At 35.4% G+C, this 21,796-nt stretch overlaps 1 protein-coding gene across 3 annotated transcripts in view; it reads right to left on the bottom strand.

The window, feature by feature from the left end:
* Positions 1-21,796, bottom strand: part of LOC136027631 (interferon-induced very large GTPase 1-like) — a 144,922-nt gene that overhangs the window by 103,803 nt on the left and 19,323 nt on the right. The window lies entirely within an intron of this gene.

The raw sequence follows: 21,796 nt of genomic DNA, 5'->3' as shown, positions 1-21,796 counted from the left end.
GCAACTAGGCCTCCTCCCCCCTTTTTTTTATCACAGTCTTCCGATCAAAACTATGAGAAAGCCATTTAGCCAAAAAATTAATATGCAAATTTCGTTTTAATTATTTATGTGCGGTGAGCCAAAATCAAAACATGCATTAACTAAAAAACGTTCAGAAATTAAATAAAAACAAGTTCTTAACTGCTAGTATGGAGCGACATTAAAAGTTAAAACGGACATAAATTATTCTGTATATGAAAGGGGTTGCCCCCTCCTCAACGCCTCGCTCTTTGCGCCAAAGTTTTTATTGTATTAAATGTAGAGTTGTGAGAAAAAGTCAAACTTTAGGGTAAAGAGCGAGGCGTTTAGGAGGAGACAACCCCTTTCATATACGGAATAATCTCTGTTCATTTTAAGTTTTAATGTCGCTCCTTACTTGCAGTTTAAAATCTTGTTTTTTTTTTAATTTAATAGCAGTAAAAGGATCAGAAAACAATGCGCCTCCAAGTGCTGATAGTGTGGTAAATGAGTTTTTTTTTTTTTTTTTTTTTTTTTTTTACAGATATGATGGTTGTGAAGTTAGAGATAGGTAGGTTATTGAAGATTATGAACAGGATTTCTTAAAAAGGGGAAGTACCTTGCGATTCTGAGAGTTAATCCTCTCCATAAAGAAAGTGCTAACAGTGAGCAAAATGATTATAGAAATATTAGCAATAAGAGAATAGATGGCAGCAGTGGGGAAGTAAAGACCGCAGTGCCGATGGCACTGCGAAAATTAATGGCACTGCGATGGCACTGAAATATTAGCTTGGCTTCTGTAGGGAGCAAATTACTTAGTACTATGATAATTTTTAGACTTAGAGATGCTGAACATAAAGCTTCAAGTGAAGAACAGTATGGTTTTAGGATGGGTAGAGGATGAGTTGAGTAAATTTTCACACATAGATTAATAATTGAAAAGTACCTGGGTCATCAGACGCCTTTACTCCTTAGTTTTATAGATTATGCAAACGTGTTTGATTTAGGTTATCAGAGAAAACCCAGAAAAAGACAGAGTAAAAACAATGAAAAACAAAAAAAAAACAAAATAAATAAAAACACACTTTGAAAACTACAAATAATGGACAAACAGATGACCAAAGATGGGAAGACTTCTGGCAATCAGTAGAGAAATCACAAATACGCTACTCAATAACCCCAGCTGGGTTTACTAATTGCTACTTTCTTTGCAGAAAAGAGTTAGTTGTCCAAGTTAGAAGCTCTATTAAATATTTTGCAAATTTAAGGTGAAGGTGATGAACTAGCTTTCTCTTACCACCATTAAGAAAAGACCAAACAGGAGCAAGGGCAAATAACTGAGGAACTATTAGGCTATTATATAACTGAGAACGGTGCTATTATATAACTGGGAACGGTGAGACAGCTCAAATATGAAACGTTTGAAGCCAGGGAGGCAAACACAGCTCGGATCTTACTAGTATAAATTTTAATTGGCTGGTTTACAGTTTCTTTCCGGTTTGTTCTATTAGGCATGTCTAGGTGAGTAAGGCTGCTAGCAAAAGGAACCTCAGAGCCGACTTATTATAGACTTATTGAATCCCTATAGGCTAATCTTTATAATTGAATGGTAGAACAACTTTTTTATCAGTATTAAAGCTCAAACCAATGTATTAGTACTCTTCTTCAAGAAACTCAAAAGTTGAAGAGCATCATTGGAAAGTACAGGAAAGATTTAATAAGTCTTCCGCAAACGTAAATAACGAAAGATCAACTCCTTTTAAATGAGCAGCTCACCTTATCTTGAGCACCAGTAACATCATCATTAAACGAAACTGGAGATGCCAGAGCTCCTTGGCGTACACATAAACATGAAAGCATCAAATAATTGGAATTCAGGCTGATTTAAAAACAATCCCCCCTATTTAAAAAACAAACAAACAAAGAGCTACATTTAACCAAAGGTGAGCAGAAATAAAGTCAAATAGTTTACCAAGCTTAAAATTACCAAAAAATAACCATCAATAAACAAATGGAACCATATAAATACAGAAATTAAAATAAATAGCCGAGTCTAACTCAAAACGAGGAGAAATTACTAGTAGCTGTGCTGACGCCTCCCATGCCTTCAGATAACAAGAATATTGCTTGCGCTTTACAGAAAACAATCATTATCTATAGCAAAATGTTCCTGTACCTCATAAAATCAAAAAAAAAAAAATCAAAAAACAAAGTTAATACCATTCTCATAAGGTTGTATCTATGATATTTTGACAACCTGGATGCACTTAGGCCAAACCATGTTTTTGATTTATCCAACAATGTGGATCAACAGTGCCTGAAAGTTCCATATTAATGCCATAGGCCATAGAATTAGTTTTATTAATATATCAAGGCTTATTGCAGCATTATTAATTGCATAGGCCTTACTAGTAGTAGTATTAGTAGTACTACTACTGGTAGTAGTGCTAGGTATTAGCTTGGAAGACCCGTCTGCAGGCTTTGAAAGTTTAAAACTAATGTTCTAAACTGTTTTTTTTTTATTCTGTTGATTTGACAGCATGCAAACCCATAACTTTACCTGAAAATGTTTTAATAACCCTAAGTCATAATAATAGTATTAGTAGTAGTAGTATGAATACTATACATATAGTGCCTTTTAGTTGGTTAATCATCCTCCTTAACAAGCGCTAAAAGTTTCAACATAACACTCTAGACCGTTTCTGAGATAAAAATGTTGCGGCATTTTAATGACCTGTATCCACATAGTGTGTTTCCATTTAGCTCACTTCCTCTTTAACTTCCACTGACAGTTTTATTGTAATACGCTTAGCTTCAGTAGTACTAGTAGTACTCATCGCAGTAGGAGTAGTATCAGTAACTGTCGTATAGTAGTAGCAATAGCAGTAATAGTGATAGTGTTAGTAGTTCTAGTGGTATGTACATTTTGTATTTCGCCTTATTCATCATCCCTGTTAAAACGTCCCTGAATGTCTCATTTTAATATCCTACACCATTCCTAGAATACTGCTGATGCGCTCTTTGGATAACCAGCTTGTACAAAGTGGGTTTTTATTTACTTCAGCATCCCCCTAAACATTATTTGAAAGTTTCAACTTCCTACCCTTAGCCGCAGTAGTAGTAGGCGTAACAATAATAATAATGCTAGAAGAAGTAGAAGCAGTAGTATTAGTGGTAACTGAACTTTCACTTTATTATGCTTAACCTCAGAAGAAGAAATAGTCATATCAGTCGTCATAGTATCAATAGTGACAACATGCACATAGTACTTCTTGGTAAGTACAAAATACCCCTCAACGCGCCCTTGGTCAATTGATTGTCTCCCCATCGTTCTCTAAAAATTTCGACTTAATACTCTCAGTCATTCCTGAGTTTCCCCCTTTTGACAACTGGTATCCCCGTAACATGTTTTGATGCAGTTCAATACTCCCCTCGACATTCTCCGAAACCTTCACTTGAATATATATACTCACTAATATACATATGCTCCCTAAATGTTCCCAAAGGCTTTCACGTTAATACCCTTAGTTTCAGCATTCGTAACAGCAGTATTAGTATTATTAAAACAGTGCCTTTGGTTAGTTTAAAATCCGCAGCAACATACTCTGAAAGTTCCAACTTAATAATGTAAGCCGTTCCTGAGATATTGCCGTTACACCCTTTTCACAATCTACCTGCTCATAGGTCGTTTTGGTTTGGTTCAGCATCCACCAAAACACCCCATAAAACCTTCAACTTAATATCCTTTGCTTCAGTGTTAGCAATAATTGTAGTTGTAGTATTAACAGCAGTTTACACACAAGATCTCTATTATGTTTTTTCAACAAGACCCCTAACACACGCTGAAAGTTTCAACTTAATACCATAACCTATTCCTGAGGTATCGCTTATGCGTTCTCTTGACACCCTTTATATCTGCAGTATGTTTTAGTTTAGTTCAACATTATTTCAACACTCCTCAACAGTTTCGTGTTAGTACCTTTAGCTTTAGTAAAAGTAGCACTAGAATTTGCAGTAGTATTAGTTTTAGTAGCAGTAGTGACAGTAGAAATAGTAATAGTAGTAGCAGTAGTAATATTAGTAGTGGAAATAGCAGCGGTAGGATGCAAATATTGTCTCTTGATTAGCCCAACATGTCCCACAACAAGCCCTGTGAGTTTCGACTTCACACAACTGGTCACTCCTAAGATATTACTAATATGTCTTTGTGACAGTCTGCATGCAGACAACTTCTCCCTCCTCAATATCCCCTAAAGTTTCACCTTCATACGCTTAGTCATAGTTGTAATAGTAATCATAGTATCAGTAGTAGAAATACTAGTTGTATTAGCTGTTGGACTAGTAGTGGTATTAACAATAATAACATTGGCACTAGAAGGATTGATTGTGTTAACATACTGTACCCTTTGATTAGTTGAGCACCCCTCTCACCAATCCCTGGAAGTTTCGACTCGAAACAATTAGTCATTGCTAGGACACTATGATCTATGATCGATGCCATGATCCATACTGTGTTTTAACTTAGTTCAACTTCCCCTTCAACACTTTCTGAAATTTTTATCATAACGCTCTTGGCGTTAGTAGTAATTCCTATAAAAGTAGTAGTCGTAGAAGTAGTGGTAGTATGATTAGTAGTAGCGTGCATATATTGCCTTTTGGTCACTTGATATTTCCTTTAAGCATTCCCTGAAAGTTCCAACTTAATTTCTAATCTAGTCCTGATATACTCCCTTTTCACAATATGAATTCATGTAATGCGGTTTGATTTAGTTCAAATTCCCCTCTTCAGATAGATGTAGATAGATAGATAAGAGTATTTTAAAGCCAAATATACAGCCATGAAGATAGTACAATAACATAAACGAAAGGCACAAATAACATAAACTTTGATCAGCGATCATCATAAAACACTTAAATGAAACACTGCATTAACCTAATGCTAGTACTTAATATTTGAAAAACGGTCATTGAAAAGAACGCTTAACACTCGGAAAAATACACAAATAAACATTACATTTACTTTATACTAATATTTTTCTATTTTATTTTTTTATTCAACTAAATTTCTAATATATTTTTAAGACACCTAGAAGCATCAACTCATCATTTCCAAATATTTCTTCCCTTATCGTAGAGAACCCCTGGTACCGGCTTAAACAATGCACTAAATTACCCCCCTTGTCAATACCTCGCACTTTACGCTTAAGTCTGAATTTTGTAAAATAAATAGCGATATAAGCAATAATTTGTTTGTGTTATTTTCCGGCCTATCTTAGCATTTAATTTTAACTCAAGCAGCTTCATAACTATGATTCTTATTTGATAATAAACCAAAGATGTCTTTGGCATGTGGTTGTTATAAATAATAAAAAACAAGTTTTTTCCAGCTAAAAGTAAGGAATAACATTATAACTTAAAACGAAAATTAATTATTGCGCTTATATTTTAAAGATCTTTTCTTTCATTCATTTCAGTCATTTGAGAATTGCTTAATTTGTGACCCTCATTTTCAATGGTATCAATTTCTTGGTATGGAGTTAGGGATTAATTTGATATAATGTTTCAGTATTAAAATAAGGAGCCCACGATACACTAAAATTTATGTTTTTTTCTATAAGAGCTATGAGTTTCAAAAAAAAAAGTTTTTAGTTGCTATATTTGTTCTCAAATGTGGCTTTTATCCTATCTATTATTTTTTCTTTCAATGTTTTCTGAAGATAATGCTTCAATTTTCTATATCCTCCGTTGATTCATTGATTTTAAATACCTCGTTTGTCAGATTATTATTTATTCATTTACCAAAATTTGGAAGAGCTATCTTGTGCAAAATAATCAAACACTCAAATAACAATTCCTTCGGGGATAATAAAACTCCCCATAGACCCAGGGCTAAGTGCTGTGCTTAATGTAAGTTGCCCATTGTTATTTTTCGATATTATGTTCGTATTTATATATCGAAGGGCAACTAGCCCAAACCACGCCTTCTTTTCCCCAAATGAATCCAATCAAAATTTTGTGATAGTCATTATGCTCGAAATAGCTCAAATGTCAAATAATTAGGCCTCCATGGTTGACAGCCCCCCCTGCCCCAAAGCAAGGGCTGTAAGTAAAAAAGCTGTCCATTTCTAACATAAATAGTTTTTTATGGAAGGGGCAATCGTATAGACTCTGGAGAAGGTTAATTCGATTTAAAATTCCAATGTGTAGCTCCACTTCTTTAAGTCAAGAGTTATTGGCTGGCAGCCAGCTGCTCCCCCGCTCTTTTTTTCCCAAATATATCCAAACATAATTTTGTGATTGCCATTTTGCTCATAATGGTTCCAAAGTCTATACGATTGATCCTTCCATAAAACCATATATGTTATATGGACCGTTTTTGTTTTTCATTGGTTAATAAAATTAATATTATCGAGTTCTTCATGTCTTTCGTGTATAACTGATACCCCGTCTACATTTTCGGTCAGTTCTACCTTAATGCCTTTAGCATTTTGAAAACTCAAGATAAGCTTAATTCAAAAACCAACCTTAAATATAAACATTGGGCATCTTACATAAAGCACAGCACTTAGCTCTGGAGCTGTGGGGAGTTTCGTCATCCCCGAAGGAATTTTTATTTGAGTTTTGCACAAGATAGCTCTTCCAAATTTTGGTAAAGGAATAAATGATAATCTGACAAACGAGGTATTTAAAATCAATGAATCAACAGAGGATGTAGAACATTGAAGCATTATCTTCAGAAAACATTGAAAGAAAAAATAATAGATGGATTAATGCCACAATTGAGAAGAAATATAGCGATTAAAAACTTATTTTATTTTTGAGATTCATATCTATTATAGAAAAAACGTCAACTTTATTGTATCGTGGGCTCTCAATTTTAATGCTGAAACATTACATCACATTAGTCCCTAATTCCATACCAAGAAATAATCCTCTCTGGAAAAACAGTTATCAGGAATATATCCCCGGGGCTCTGTTGGGCTCTGTCTAACATTGTTATATGATCTTTGGACTATTTTAAACAAAATTGCTATCCCAAAAGTCTGATTAGATGCGTATGAGGAATATAGGGCGTAAAAGAAGGAGCTATATACACTACAATCACTTTTGACCCTTGAAAAGGGAACTAAAGCTTTCAATTTTCAATCATTTCAGCCTCCTTCGAAAGTTTATACGGCCATCTTTTTCATAAGAACCTTATCTACCCCCACGGCATTGTTATATAGTCTTTGGACTATCTTAAACAACCATCTTAAGGTATATAAAATATAAAAATATATTCATATTTATATAAAATATGCGATATATAAAATTCACTAAGTTTATATGTTACTCATTAAAATCTACAAACCCAGGGCAATTTACCTGGTCTTCAAAAAAGAGGAAAACACCTAAAAATTGGCAAATGGATATAAATAAATATCGCATCACCAAGTTCACCTTACAAGAGAACCCTATTGCAGATGCTCCTATCTACAAAAATGGGGGATAATATACCCCTTTAAAAATATTAAATATTTTTTTTTGCTCCTCTCAGGGTTGATCATATTGAAACAAGGGTTCTAGAACATCAGAAAGGGACGTTTCTAGAGGAAAATTAATATTTCTAATCTCGTTTCAAGTGACCAAAATTCTAAAAGATAGTGCCGTTTTCTTCAAATTAGTTTAAAAAAAATTGCCAAAAAAAAACAAGTTTTTCAAAGAAAAGTAAAGAGCTTCATTAAGCCAAAGAATGAGCAAAAATAAAGTCAGATAATCTCCCAAGCGTAGAACTGCAACAAATCACTATCAATAAATAAATGAAACTCGAAACATACAGAAATTACAATAAATAGCCGGGTCAAACTCAAAACGAGCGAAAATTAACATGAGTAGGGCTAATAACCTCCATATCTTCTCAAGACCAGAGCACAATTTGCGCTTTACTGAAAAAACAAACAAAGCAAAAAACAAATGACCGTGGATTGTCAGTTTGATTGACATATACCGATATTTATTCCTTAAAGTTCTGATAATTTTTTGTTTATGAAAGTAAAAAGTGAGAACATTTCAAACGTATTTTGTTTTCAGCATTCGGAAAATCTATGAGCTTGAAAGAAGGGCCGCTTGCCACCAATCTCTTGTTACTTTTAAAAAGGGCAAGAGAACCTTTAATTTCGATTTGAATTAGCTCTTTAAAAAGTTTCAATGATATTTCTAGCTATTATAGAATGGTGCTGCCCTAATACCTTTTTTTCATCTTAATAGCCTTAGCGTCATTAGTTACATTAATTGTAGTGGTTGCATTGAAAATATACATATAGTGCCTTTGCCTAGTTCAAAATCCCCCACAACTTAACCTTAAAGATCTAAATTAATAATATAAGTTGATGTAATATAAGTTGAAAATGTGGGGAGGTTGGTATCCCCAAACACACAATTAAAATTTTTGTTTGATGTGTTTCGGGGAATGATAGGATCTTGGGGGGAGGCTGGCTGTCCTCTTTTCACTTTTGACTCATAAAAATGGCACTAGATCTTCCAACTTCAAGCGAATCAACCCCATCCTATCCAAAGTCTATACGATGATAGGATCGTGGAGGTTGGCTGGCTGTCCTGTTTTCACTTTTGGCTCATAAAAATGGCGCTAGATCTTCCAAATTCAATCGAATGAACCCATCCTATCCAAAGTCTATACGATGATAGGATCGTGGGGTTTGCTGGCTTTCCTCTTTTCATTTTTGACTCATAAAAATGGCACTAGATCTTCCAACTTCTATCGAATGAACCCCATCGTATCCAAAGTCTGTGCGACCATCTGTTCCATAAGAATCTTATATGCCCGGAGCATAACTTACAACCCTTGCACCTGGGCTCTGGAGGGCTGTGTCCACCTCAAAGCCATTGTTATATGCTCGTTGGACTGTTGGAAAACAGGTTGTCAGAGAGGAGGGGGGGGGAGCTAGTTACCCTAGAGCAATTTTGACTCTTAAAAGAGAACTAGTACTATACATTTCCAATCAAATGAACTTCCTCAAAAGTTGGAACAGCCACACCTTCCATAAAAAGATTATATGCCCCCAGGACATAACTTACAACCCTGGCCCTCAGACTCTGGGGGGCTCTGTAACCCAAAAGGCCTTGCTATGTGATCTTTGGACTGCTTTGGAACAAATTGCTATCTCAAATTTTAGTAATATAGCACATCCAAAAATACAAATTTCTAAATATAATAGCTTAATAGCTATAATATATAATTATCAGTTATTAATCTTATTTCAGAACAAACATATCTTGTCTTGTGTTTTTTTTTAATATCTGTTTCGCTTTCATTTTTCCCGTTTAAGACTCAAAAGCCATTCTAATCCTTTCACCTACGACATTAAACGACAATATACGTTCAAAATGTTCTAAACTTTTTTAACTTTAATAAATAAAAATTATCAAAACTTTAAGGAAATTGACAATCCGCATCCATTTTTTTTTTCAGTAAAATGCCAATTATATTCTGGTCTTGAGAAGGTACGGGGGTTGTCGAGGAAATAGTTTCCAGACCTGTTAACTACACTGAACTAAAAGGCTACCTCAAAATTAGATGTGTTTTGGGAATGGATGGGCGTAGGAGGGGGCAGCCTTTTGCCCTCTAACATTGTTGAATAATAAAAAGGGAAATATCCCGTTCAATTTCCAATCAAACGAGTCTTTTTCAAAGTTTCTACGACAACAAATGGTCATCTCAAAATTTCTAGCATCAACCCTTCAATCAACCTCAATCTTAAAAAGGACTCTAGAACTTCTGATTACCAATTCAATTAGCCTCCTCCGAAGTTTATACGGCCAAACTTTCTAAATAAACCTTGCATGCCTCCAAGGCACAACTTAAAAGTCTTGCCCTTAGGACTGTGGGGGGAGAGGCTGTAATCCTCAAAGACATAATTCCTGGACCTTTCAATTATGTTGAACAAAATGACTGTCTCAAAATTTCGATAGGATGTGTTCGGGGAAATGGTGGGCTTTGGAGGGGGGTTAGTTGCCTTCCAATCACTTTCGACTACTACAAAGGCACAAGTTTTTTCAACTTTCAACTGAATGAGCTCCTTTCAAAGTTTCTACGACAACAAACAGCCATTTCAAAACTTCTATCACATACATTTTGGGAAAATACGAGGTGTGGGGGTTGGGAAGGGTTTCCACCCTCTGATCACTCTGAATCTTACAAAGGGCACTCGAATTTCTCATTACCTATCCAATGAGCCCCCTACGAGGTTTATACGATCACCCTATTATATATACCTTACATGCCCCGGGGCACAACATACAACCCTTGCCTTTAAGGTTTGGGGGGAGGTTGTCTTCCTCAAAGACATAATTTATGGACATCTTTCAATTAAGTTGGAAAAAATGGCCGTCTAAAATTTTTGATTGGATGTGTTTGATTGTGAGGAGCGGTTAGTTGCCCTCCAATTACTTTCGACCCTTGCCTTGAGGGTTGTCATCCTCAAAGACAGAATTTCTGGACCTTTCAATTAGGTTGGACAAAATGGCTATCTCTTATTTTGATTGAATGTCTTTAGGGAAATGGTAGGCGTGGGAAATGGGTTAGTTGCCGGCTATATACCTTATATGCCCCCGTATATAAACCTTATATGCCTCCATGGTAAAACTTACCACCTGTACCCTTAGGACCATAAGGGGGATGTAATCCTCAAAGATATAATTTCCGGACCTTTCAATTACGTTTAACAAAATGGCAATCTCAAAATTTCGATTGGATGTGTTTGGGAAAATGATGGGTGTGGGAGGGGTAGTTGCCATCCAATCACTTTCAAGTATTTAAAAGGGCACTAGGCCTTTTAATATCCGATCGAATGAGTCTTTCTGAAGTTTCTAAGACAACTCCTTCGATGCAAAGAACCCTGGTCGAAAAAAAGTATATTGTTCCCACATCGCACTTTACTTAGGCAGCGCAGAAGCGTTGCTAATGATTTGTGGCGCAAATGTGCGATTTTGCATCAGCACCAGCCAAGTTGTCGTCGATAGAAATTCTTAAGCTAGCTAATCAATATAAAAATATTCGAAAATACAATTTGACTCTCCCAGTTGCTAAAGAGATACCAAGTGGTGGCATAATTCGTTAATGATAAGTCTTGCATTTTTTACAAGGAAAAAACAAGACAAATCGCTTTCTTTTTTTGCACAGAGATATAACTGCTCAAGGAACTTATGAATATCGTTTAAAAGCTTGTTAGAAAGTCAAAACTCGTGTACTGTTTTGGGCCTCTCAAGTATTTTAGTCTTTCGACTTCGAAAATTTAAAAATATTTTCCTGACGTTAAAGATATGGTATTTTAAAAACCTGGAAAATATGACACCTTCTTCTATGACTTCTAAAAAAACTGAATTATATTTGCTTTTTATCCTTCCTGTTTCTGACACCCCAAAAGTATTGGCTCAATCTCCAACAGTCACTCCAAAACTATTACATTTATTCGGTTTTGATAGCAAGGATACAATATTTCTTCCAATTTATCTCTGTCTCTTCCAATTTATCTCTGTCTCTGAAAGTCAAATTGGACTTTCATTTGACCCTCTGTCCCCTCTTGAAACTGTGATTCCATCCTCCAAGCTGTTCCTTCCATAATTTCAATTTAGAAAACTATTTCCTCAAAACTAGTTTTTCAAAGAAAATAAAGAGCTTCATGAAACCGAAAGTGAGCAGAAATGAAGTCAAATAATCTTCCAAACATAAAACTATAACAAATCACTATCAGTAAACAAATTAAACCCTAGACAAACAGATATTAAAATAAATAACCGAATCAAAAAAAGAGCAGAAATTAATATAAGTGGGGTTGACAACCCCCACACCATCTCAAGATGAGAACATAGTTTAAATTTTCCTAAAAAAAAAACTCTAAAAAAAATGACCGTGGATTGTTAGTTTAATATGTATATACTGCTTAATTCCATACAATTTTAATTTTTTTATTTATCAAAGTAAAAAAAAGAATACATTTTAAATATATTTTTTTTTAACTTTTTGTGAATCTTTGGGAATCTATGAATGGTCCTTAAGAGCTTTTCTACTGATGCCCATCTATGCACAACAGCTATTTTGTATCATTAACTAAAAAAAACTTTTCCAAACAAAAATTAAAAATTTTCCTAAGAAAAGTAAAGAGCCATATTAAACTTAGGAACAGCAGAAATAAATGTCTTCAGTAATTCAGACTCAAAACAACCAGAAATTACTATTAAAAATAAATGAAACACAAAACAAACAGAAGTTGAAATAAATAATCAAACAGTTCGTGGTAAGCCGGAGCGATCCGGCTCAATAGTAATCAAAACTCTAAAAAATTGAATTTTGATATCAATAGCTACATCAAAAGAATCGCATTTTAATTCTGATTTTAAATATATAAGTTTCATCAAGTTTAGTCTTACCCATCAAAAGTTACGAGCCTGAGAAAATTTGCCTTATTTAGGAAAAAAAGGGGAAAACAACCCCTAAAAGTCACAGGGTTTCAAGCTCCTATCTACAAAAATGTGGAATTTTGTATTTTTTGCCAGAAGACAAATCACGGGTGCGTGTTTATTTGTTTGTTTTTTTTTATTTTTTTCCCAGGGGTCATCGTATCGACCAAGTGGTCATAGAATGCCGCAAGAGGGCTCATTCTAACGGAAATGAAAAGTTCTAGTGCCCTTTTTAAGTGACCAAAAAAATTGGAGGGCATCTAGGCCCCCTCCCACGCTCATTTTTTTCCCAAAGTCAACGGATCAAAATTTTGAGATAGCCATTTTGTTCAACATAGTCGAAAACCATAATAATTATGTCTTTGGGGATGACTTACTCCCCCTACAATCCCTGGGGGAGGGGCTGCAAGTTACAAGCTTCGACCAGTGTTTACATATAATAATGGATATTGGGAAGTGTACAGACGTTTTCAGGGGGATTTTTTTGGTTTTGGGGGTAGGGTTGAGGGGAGGATCTTTTCTTGGAGAAATATGTCATGGGGAAGAAAAATTCAATGAAAAGGGCGCAGGGCGCAGGACGAATCTGGTCATGTTAGAAAAAAACGTCAAATTCAGAGCTTAATATACAATGCTGGGTGTTCGGAGCCTCTCTATTATGGAGTATAATTTGAAAATAACACAACTATACGAGCGATAAAACATATATACCACAACCATAACTCAACTAACGAAAGAACTGCTAAGAGATAACACAACTACAAAGCGAAAACAGGTGAAAACTAACGGGAAAATAAACGAACTAAGAGGTGGAAGGGGCCCTGAGAAAAAATATAATCCTTTTCCAATTTTGAGCCTAACTTCCGCAAAGGAGTAATAATGTCAGAAGCCCCGAAATACCGAATTATTTTCTTTCAAACAGTTCGTGGTAACGAACTGTAGTAAGGAGCGACCCGGCTCAATAGTAAACGAAACTCTAAATAATAGAATTTTGATGCTAAAATATACATCAAAAGAATCGGATTTTCATGCTGATTTTAAATATATAAGTTTCATCAAATTTGGTCTTTGTCATCAAAAGTTACGAGGCCAAGAAAATTTGTCTTATTTTAGAAAATAGGGGGAAACACCCCCTAAAAGTCACACAATCTTAACGAAAATCACACCATCGCATTCGGCGTATCAGAGAACCCTATAGCAAAATTTTCAAACTCCTATCTACAAAAATGTAGAATTTCGTATTTTTTGCCAGAAGACAAATCACGGGTGCGTGTTTATTTTATTATTATTTTTTTTTTCTTTTCCCCAGGGGTCATCGTGTCGACCAAGTGGTCCTAGAATGTTGCAAGAGGGCTCATTCTAATGGAAATGAAAAGTTCTAGTGCCCTTTTTAAGTGACCAAAAAGTTGGAGGGCACCTAGGCCCCCTCCTACGCTCATGTTTTCTCCAAAGTCAACAGATCAAAATTTTGAGATAGCCATTTTGTTTCGCATAGTCCAAAACCATAATAACTATGTCTTTGGGAATGACTTACTCCACCACAGTCCCTGGGGGAGGGGCTGCAAGTTACAAACTTCGACCAGTGTTTACACATAATAATGGTTATTGGGAAGTGTACAGTCGTTTTCAGGGGATTTTTTTTTGGTTTTGGGGGTGGGGTTGAGGAGAGGGAGCTATGTGGGAGGATCTTTCCCTGGAGAAATATGTCATGGGGGAACAGAAATTCAATGAAAAGGGCGCAGGATTTTCTAAAATTACTATAAAAAAAAAAACAATGGAAAAATAAACATGGAAAAGTTTTTTCAATTGAAAGCAAGGAGTAGCATTGAAACTTAAAACGAACAGAGATTGTTACGCATATGAGGGGTTTTAAAATACTTTAGCATAAAGAGCGAGGTATTTAGGAGGAGATAAATACCTCGCTCTTTATGCTATAGTATTTTTAGTAATTTCAACTATTGATTCTACGGCCTTCCTGATTCAGGGGTCATTCTTAAAGAGTCGGCACAAAACTTACGATTTAGTGTAAAGAGCGAGGTATTAACAAGGGTACAAACCCCCTCATATACATAATAAAAATATAAGATTATGAAAGTTTGTTACGTAAGTTAATTCTTAAGTTACGTATATTTTTTACTGAAAAAAAATTCGTTAAAAATTAAAATTTATAGTTGCCTTTTTGTGTAACCGAAAAATTGCATGGCAACTAGGCCTCCTTCCCCATCCCTTATTTCTCAAAATCGTCTCATCAGAACTAAGAGAAAGCCATTTAGCCAAAAAAGGAATTAAAATGTAAATTCCATTTTAATAATTTATGTGTGGAGAGCCAAAATCAAACATACATTAATTCAAAAATGTTCAGAAATTACATAAAAAAACAACTAGTTTTTCTAACTGAAAGTAAGGAGCGACATTAAAACTTAAAACGAACAGAAATTACTCCGTATATGAAATGGGTTGTCCCCTCCGCAATCCCTCGCTCTTTACGCTTAAGCTTTTAATTGTTTTAAAAAGTAAAATTGTGGCAAAGAGTCAAACTTCAGCGTAAAGAGCGAGGGATTGCGGACGGGACAACCCATTTCATATACGGAGTAATTTCTGTTCGTTTTAAGTTTTAATGTCGCTCCTTACTTTCAGTTAGAAAAACTAGTTGTTTTTTTTATGTAATCATAGCAAAGATAGAGATAACAGGTAATAGTATGAATAAATAAATAAATCCTAAAACAAGTAAAATCTAAACTGAAGACTCAAGAAAACCTTAAGACGAACAAAACTTATTACAAACAAGATTTTGGGTACTGTTCTTTTCCCCTTTCCTAAACATTTTAGTCTAAAGCCTAGTGCGACATTTTTATTTTATTGAAAATCAAATATATCTAGAACACAATACTCTTGTTTTTAAAAAAAATCGACAACAAATAAATAGGACATCAAAATAATAATCAAGATGAGAAGAAAGACCTAAAGAAAATAAACAGAACATTTAGTATATAACGATATTAGCTCCTGGATATTCAGCAAGTCAAGATTTTATATCACTGGAATAACTGTTTTGTTTTTCAATGTTGTAAACATGAAAGACAACATTTTTAGTATATTTTTTCGTCAGTAAAGTGAAAATAACGCAACAAGCTTTTTGCTTTTAGGGTTGAGGAAGAGGGAAAGGGCGGTAGCCAAACTCCCGTTTTCGGTAGTTGTGTTCGTCTTAAGTTTGACTTGAATATGGAATTTAATGTTTACTTGTTCCAAAATTTATTTATTCATTTGTGTTAGTACCTGCTATCTCTTTGTTTGCTATGATAGTTTTCTTATGTTTTTTTTTTTTTTTTAGTTTGAATTATTATAGAAATTCTTCTGATAGTCTCAATTTTATTATGGTTTTTTATGTCTGAAGTTTTCTCGGAAATTTCTTTTATTATTATTAATATCTGTTCGTTTTTTATTCCCAGCTTGTTTTTATTGGTTAATACAATTAATGTGTATCCAGTTTTTCACGCCTCTTGTACAAGAGTTAAGATATTCGAATATAATTTCATAGTTCTAGTTAGTATGTTTTGATTCATTTCAATACCACCCTTAAAATTCCCTGAGAGCTTCAACTAAATGCCATTAGCTGTGCCTTGGATATTTCAGATACGCCCTTTTTACAACCCAGAGCCACATAGTACCTTTTGATTGAACATTCTGACTCTTAGCCACTATTAACATACTACAGATTTACCCTTTTGATAATCCAAATGCACGTTAGTATAACATCTCCCTCGATGTTACTTAAAGGTTTGGGCATGTTGTAACCTGAAGGTTGCAACATGCCCAGAAAGTTTCAACTTAATACCCTGTGCCATTTCTGAGGTATTCTGATGTGCGTTTTTAACGATCAGTATGCACAAAGTGCATTTGATTTTATTCAACATCTCCTCAACATGTCTTAAGAGTTTCAACTTATTACCATCGTCCATTCCTCAAATATTACTGATTACCTTCCTAGAGAAGAAAGTAGATATTGCGTTTTAATTGTGTTCGGTACCTCTCTCAATGTTTTCTTAAAGTTTCACCTTAATACCCAAATCATTTTTGGAGACACAGGAGCAAGCAAGCCCTCTTTTCCAATAACAACCTAACATGTAACAACCTAACAACCTAACAATAAGCAACTAGCATAGCTAACAGCCCTTGCCTCGGGGGCTAAAGTGGGCGAAGAGAGGTGTCACCCCCAGTAAACTTGACTCCTTATGCAATAATGTAAGTTGATATGACAATTATTGACAGTAAGTTGATATGACAAATTGATATTTGTGCGCGGAAGTTGGTTCTTCATGGTGAATATGATATTGACTTATGCAGTTTAATCCGCTCTATTTTGAGTCCCAGAATCACTCCTGTTGAAGCCGTCGCTTTGCCAAAAACTGACTTAATAAAGTTGCGTTTCCATTCCACCTTTTTGGCGCCATCAATCTTGACTACGCTAACTGCATTGCAGTTACTGCAAGAAGTCACAGGCGGCGCATCGTCCACCAATGGAAACAATCCGACAAGAAAGAAACTTGGATGCCGGGCAGGGAAAAATGAAAGGAGAAGTCGTACGGGGTGTGCTATTTCGGTACTAGTGGCAAGCCGTGATTATTATCCTTCGCCAAAACAAGTGTTTGAGCGAAACCTGGCGAAAATCAAGATATCCAGAACACCTAAAATACCGAGTCTGAAGAGATTTGACGAAACCCCCGTGTGCCCCATCCAGGACAGCCCACCCGTTCTTAAGCCCGAACGTCCTTTAGCTAAAAGTAAGTTGCCAAATATACTTGTGTGTAACGCAAGATCTTTGAAGAACAAAACTGATGCACTTGAAGTTATTGCCAGGCAGAACAACACCTCAGTAATAATAATAATAAGCGAATGTTGGGACACTTCTGACGAATTGGTGCGTATCAAAGGTTACGCAAGCTACTTTAATACGCGTCACGATCGTGGCTTGAATCCTCGGGAAGGAGGCGTTGGACTTTATCTTCGTAATGACCTACCTTCAAAGCTATTAAGTGAGCCTATTGACTCCAACCACGAAATGTTATGGACCGAATGCAAACCTGCACGTTTATCAAAAAGATTTTCATTTTTAATTGTTGCATCGGTCTATTATCCTGAAAGCGCTAAAAACAGGAAAGATTTGATTGAACACATTCAGTTTTTCGTAGACAAAATGCGCCGCAAGCATGTCTCTCCTGGCTTTGTTATTGCCGGAGACTTTAATCAAACTAATAGGCAACGGGTTTCAAATATTTTAGATTTTCGATAAGCCGTTACAATACCTACCCATCAAACTGGCAGCACACTTGACTTGATTTTTACAAACTTGACAGACTTTTATTACGCACCTAGATCCCTAGGACCCCCTTCTGAATTCTGATCACTTTAACATCTTCTGGGAAGCTAGTTCGGCGATCCCGAAGCCAAAACGAGTCAAATATACAGTGCGACCACTTACTGAGGACTCGATAATTACATTTGGTCGCTGGATGGGTAATTATCAGTTTGAGGACATTTGCTCTGAACAGGATATTAATATCAAAGTTAATAAGCTGAATACTCTGCTTAAGGAGAAGTTTCAGACTTGTTTCCCCATAAAAGTCATTACTGTAAGTGACACTGATAAACCGTGGATAACGAATGATCTAAAGAATTTAATAAAAACGTGTTGTCGCCTTCATATCGCTGGTGATACCGTCACTTTAGCTAATTTGCTTAATCATATTGTTAAACCGAACAAGCGTGCCAAGAGGCAGTATGTGAAGGATAAAATTACTCCCTTACTCACAATAGACCCCCACAAATGGCATTCCTCAGTAAAAAGACTTACCGGTAAGACAGCACTCAGAGATCTAAGGCTGCTCAAAGAGGACGGTACCTTGACCTCAGCTAATGAAGTCAATTCTTTTTTTATTCACATTTGTACCACATTTACATCAATCGCCAAATCAAAAATTGATACTATCATTGCTGGTGCAGAAATTGATGACGTATGTTAAGTTTCTGAATTCACTGTTTATAAGGAGCTCCTAAGACTGAAAGCGAACTGTGCGTCCTATCCAGGTGAGCTTCCAGTAAAGCTGTTACGCGAATTCACCATTTTTCTTGCTAAACTACTCTCTTCTATAATCCATCAATGTTCCCGTCAGCAAGTATTCCCTAGTGCTTGTAAAGAGCATATGTCTGCGTTATTCCAAAAGTAAGGTGTCCAAAATCTTGTGATCAACTCCAGCCTATTTCAATAACTCCGAACCTTTCTAAAGTGGCAGAAATGTTTATTTACCGCAAACTTATGTCACAGGTCTCTGCACATCTAGACCCGTATCAGTATGGATGCTTAAGAGGCAGCAGTACAACTGTTTATTTAGTTCGGATGTACCATCTCATTGTCAAGTTGCTAGACTGGGAAAGTGCTATAGTCGACCTTCTCCTTGTAGACTACCGAAAGGCTTTTGATCTTATTCGCCATTCCGTTGCTTTCACAAATCTACGCACCATGGGTGCGCACAAACATATTCTCCTTTTAGTGACCAATTTTTTACAAGCCCGCTATCAGTGCGTTTACAGTCTTTTCCCAGGGGGGAAAAGACTCCGAATGGGTCGAGCTTACATGCGGAGCCCCACAAGGTACTAAGCTCGCTAGTCTACTGTTTTTGGCAGTGATAAATTTCATCCTTTCCGGCTATGATGAAAGATTTAAGTATGTAGACGACTTGTCAGTCCTACTGAAGTACATTGTTGAGACGTCTGAGGCTGTTCTCCAATTCTGTAACGAAATAATAAACAACTTTAAAGATGAATGTACTGCGAACAGCCTCCAAATCAACGAAGAAAAGACTAAAATCCTTCGCTTTAATCCTCTCAAGAGAGACTTTGTGTGCCATCCTCCTACTTATCCTAGTGAATCTTCGGCAGTAGTGCTTGGTGTCAGTTTAGCATCGACTGCTCTTTCAGCCTTCATGTCGATACAATTATCAAAAAGGCAAATAGTGCGATGCGGACACTTATACTAGTGCGTCGATTTGGTTTCTCAGTGGCACAACTAAGGGTTGCCTATCCCACTGACATCTGACCAATTTTAGAGTATGCATGTCCCGTATGGGGCCCACAAGTCAATAACACTATTTACCTTAGTGACCAGCTTGTTTCTATACATAAAAGAGTAGTCAAAGTAATACTGTCCGATGCTTTTACTGAATATAAGTTAGCATTATCCACTTTACAAATTCCCTCTCTTCAAGAGCGTCGTCTCAGTTTGATCCTTGAATTTGGCCAATATCTCCTCAGAAGTGATAAACACAGACCAATACTACCATCAGTTTTAGTGAAACATCGAAGTACTAGGTCGAAGAACATTGACAGATTAGCAGCACCTCCTTCACGCACAAATCGTTTTTCCAACTCATTCATCCCTTTCTTTGTATCAAAGTATAACTGTAGTAAGTGTATGTGTAACTGTAGTAAGTGTAACTGTAGTAATTGTTGTAAGTAGTAAGTGAATTGTTGTTTTAATCCTATTCGTCTTCTTTTTTCGTCGCTTTGATTTAATCCTTTTTTTGCAAGCACAAGCACCATTTAGTTTTTATGACTACGAGAGATTGTGCAAATAAAACTGATTCTACCGATTCTACTTTACAAGGTGTCCACGGATTTAAAACAAAGACAAAAGCACAAAAAAGAATCAGAAGTGTCAAAGCTTTCTACAACTTTATTCAGCTGTCATTCAGCTGTTTATTTTTATTGAAAGCATTAAACATAAACGGAATAATTTATTAAAACACTAAAAGCATTAACATGTATTAAAACACAAAATTTGGTTGAGCTTGTCAAATTATAGGCTCACTCAAACTTTACAAACGGAAAAATAAAAAAAATAGCCTACTTTAAAAACGAGTTGAAAACGTATATACCAGAAAGAATAAGATTAAATAACATCTGAAAGTCATGATTAAAGAAGGTACAATACCTCTAGAATATCAATGATGCATTTTTAGAATATTGTATTTCCTAAGACTTTTAGTACACTCTTAATGGTACTTAATGCTTGCAGGAACATTTGAGAGGATAAGAAGTTTACAGATGATACGTCCTATTAACCCTACAACAACTTAGTTTTATAGCAATATAGTTTTTCCCTGTTTTACTTTATACCTTATTCCATTTGTCTATGTCATTTTGAAATTAAGGAGACCTGTAAGCTATTTTGATTTTGTTGAATAGTAGTAAATGGGGTAGTAATATTAGTAGTCCTGAAAGTTTTGCTGAATATCCTAAGGCGTTACTGGGATATTGTTGATACAACCTTATGTAAAAGTGTGTCTTGATTAAGATAAAATAAGATTTATTCATCATGAAATTCACATACAATGTTACGTTTCACTATTTCCCCAAAAGTTAATTGGCCTGTAAAGAAGGGAGAAGATAAAGGAGTAACTTACTCAGAGAAAACAAAATAATCACTTACTCACAGAGAGGACAGCAAAAATGGAGAAGAAAAAAAAATGTAAATAAAATAAAAATTATTGAAGACAAAAATAAATAGATTAAATAGACTAAATCAATTAAGTGGACTAAATAGACTCCAATGAAACAATAATGAATAAACAAGAAAGATAAATAAATAAATTAATTTACTATCCCCCTCAAAATGCCTTGAAAATTTAGACTTTGTACTTTAAGCCGTTTCCTTAAGTATTACTGATAAGCCCTTTTAAATATTTGCTTGCACATAGCATATTTTGAGTTGGCTCAACACCACCCTCACCTTTCCCTGAAAATTTTACCTTAATACCTTTAGTATTAACAATACTAAAGGTATTAAACTAAAGGTAACATCCTCTTCAACATTGCCTGAAAGTTTCTTCTGCATGTCACTAATATAAGCAGTAGCAGCAGAATCAATTGCAGTACTAGTACCATAATCATCTTTTGATACTAGGGTATAAGTACTAAAGTAGGGTCCTAATATATATTCGGTTGGTTCTCAACAAACATTGAAAGCTTTAACTGAATATTCAATTCTGTCCCTGGGACATAGTTACCGTTTTGACTAACTAATATCCGGACACTGTGCTTCATTTTTGTCATTTCCTGAAAGTTTACCTTAATATCCTAAGCTTCAGTAGTAGTAGTTGTAGCAGTTTTCATATAAACAGTAGTAGTAGCAGTGGTAAAAGTAATATTAGTACCAGTTCTATAGTATTAGTGATAGTATACAGAAAGTCTTTTGGATATTTCAACATATCCTGTAACAAGCCCTGAAAGTTTCAATTTAACATACTAAGGCGCTCCTGAGAAATAGCTTATAGGACATTTTGACAATGTA

The sequence above is a fragment of the Artemia franciscana genome, chromosome 5, assembly GCF_032884065.1.
Source record: "Artemia franciscana chromosome 5, ASM3288406v1, whole genome shotgun sequence".
Classification (NCBI taxonomy): domain Eukaryota; kingdom Metazoa; phylum Arthropoda; class Branchiopoda; order Anostraca; family Artemiidae; genus Artemia; species Artemia franciscana.
The sequence above is the reverse complement of the archived record's forward strand: the minus strand, read 5'-3'. Positions and strand labels throughout refer to the sequence as shown.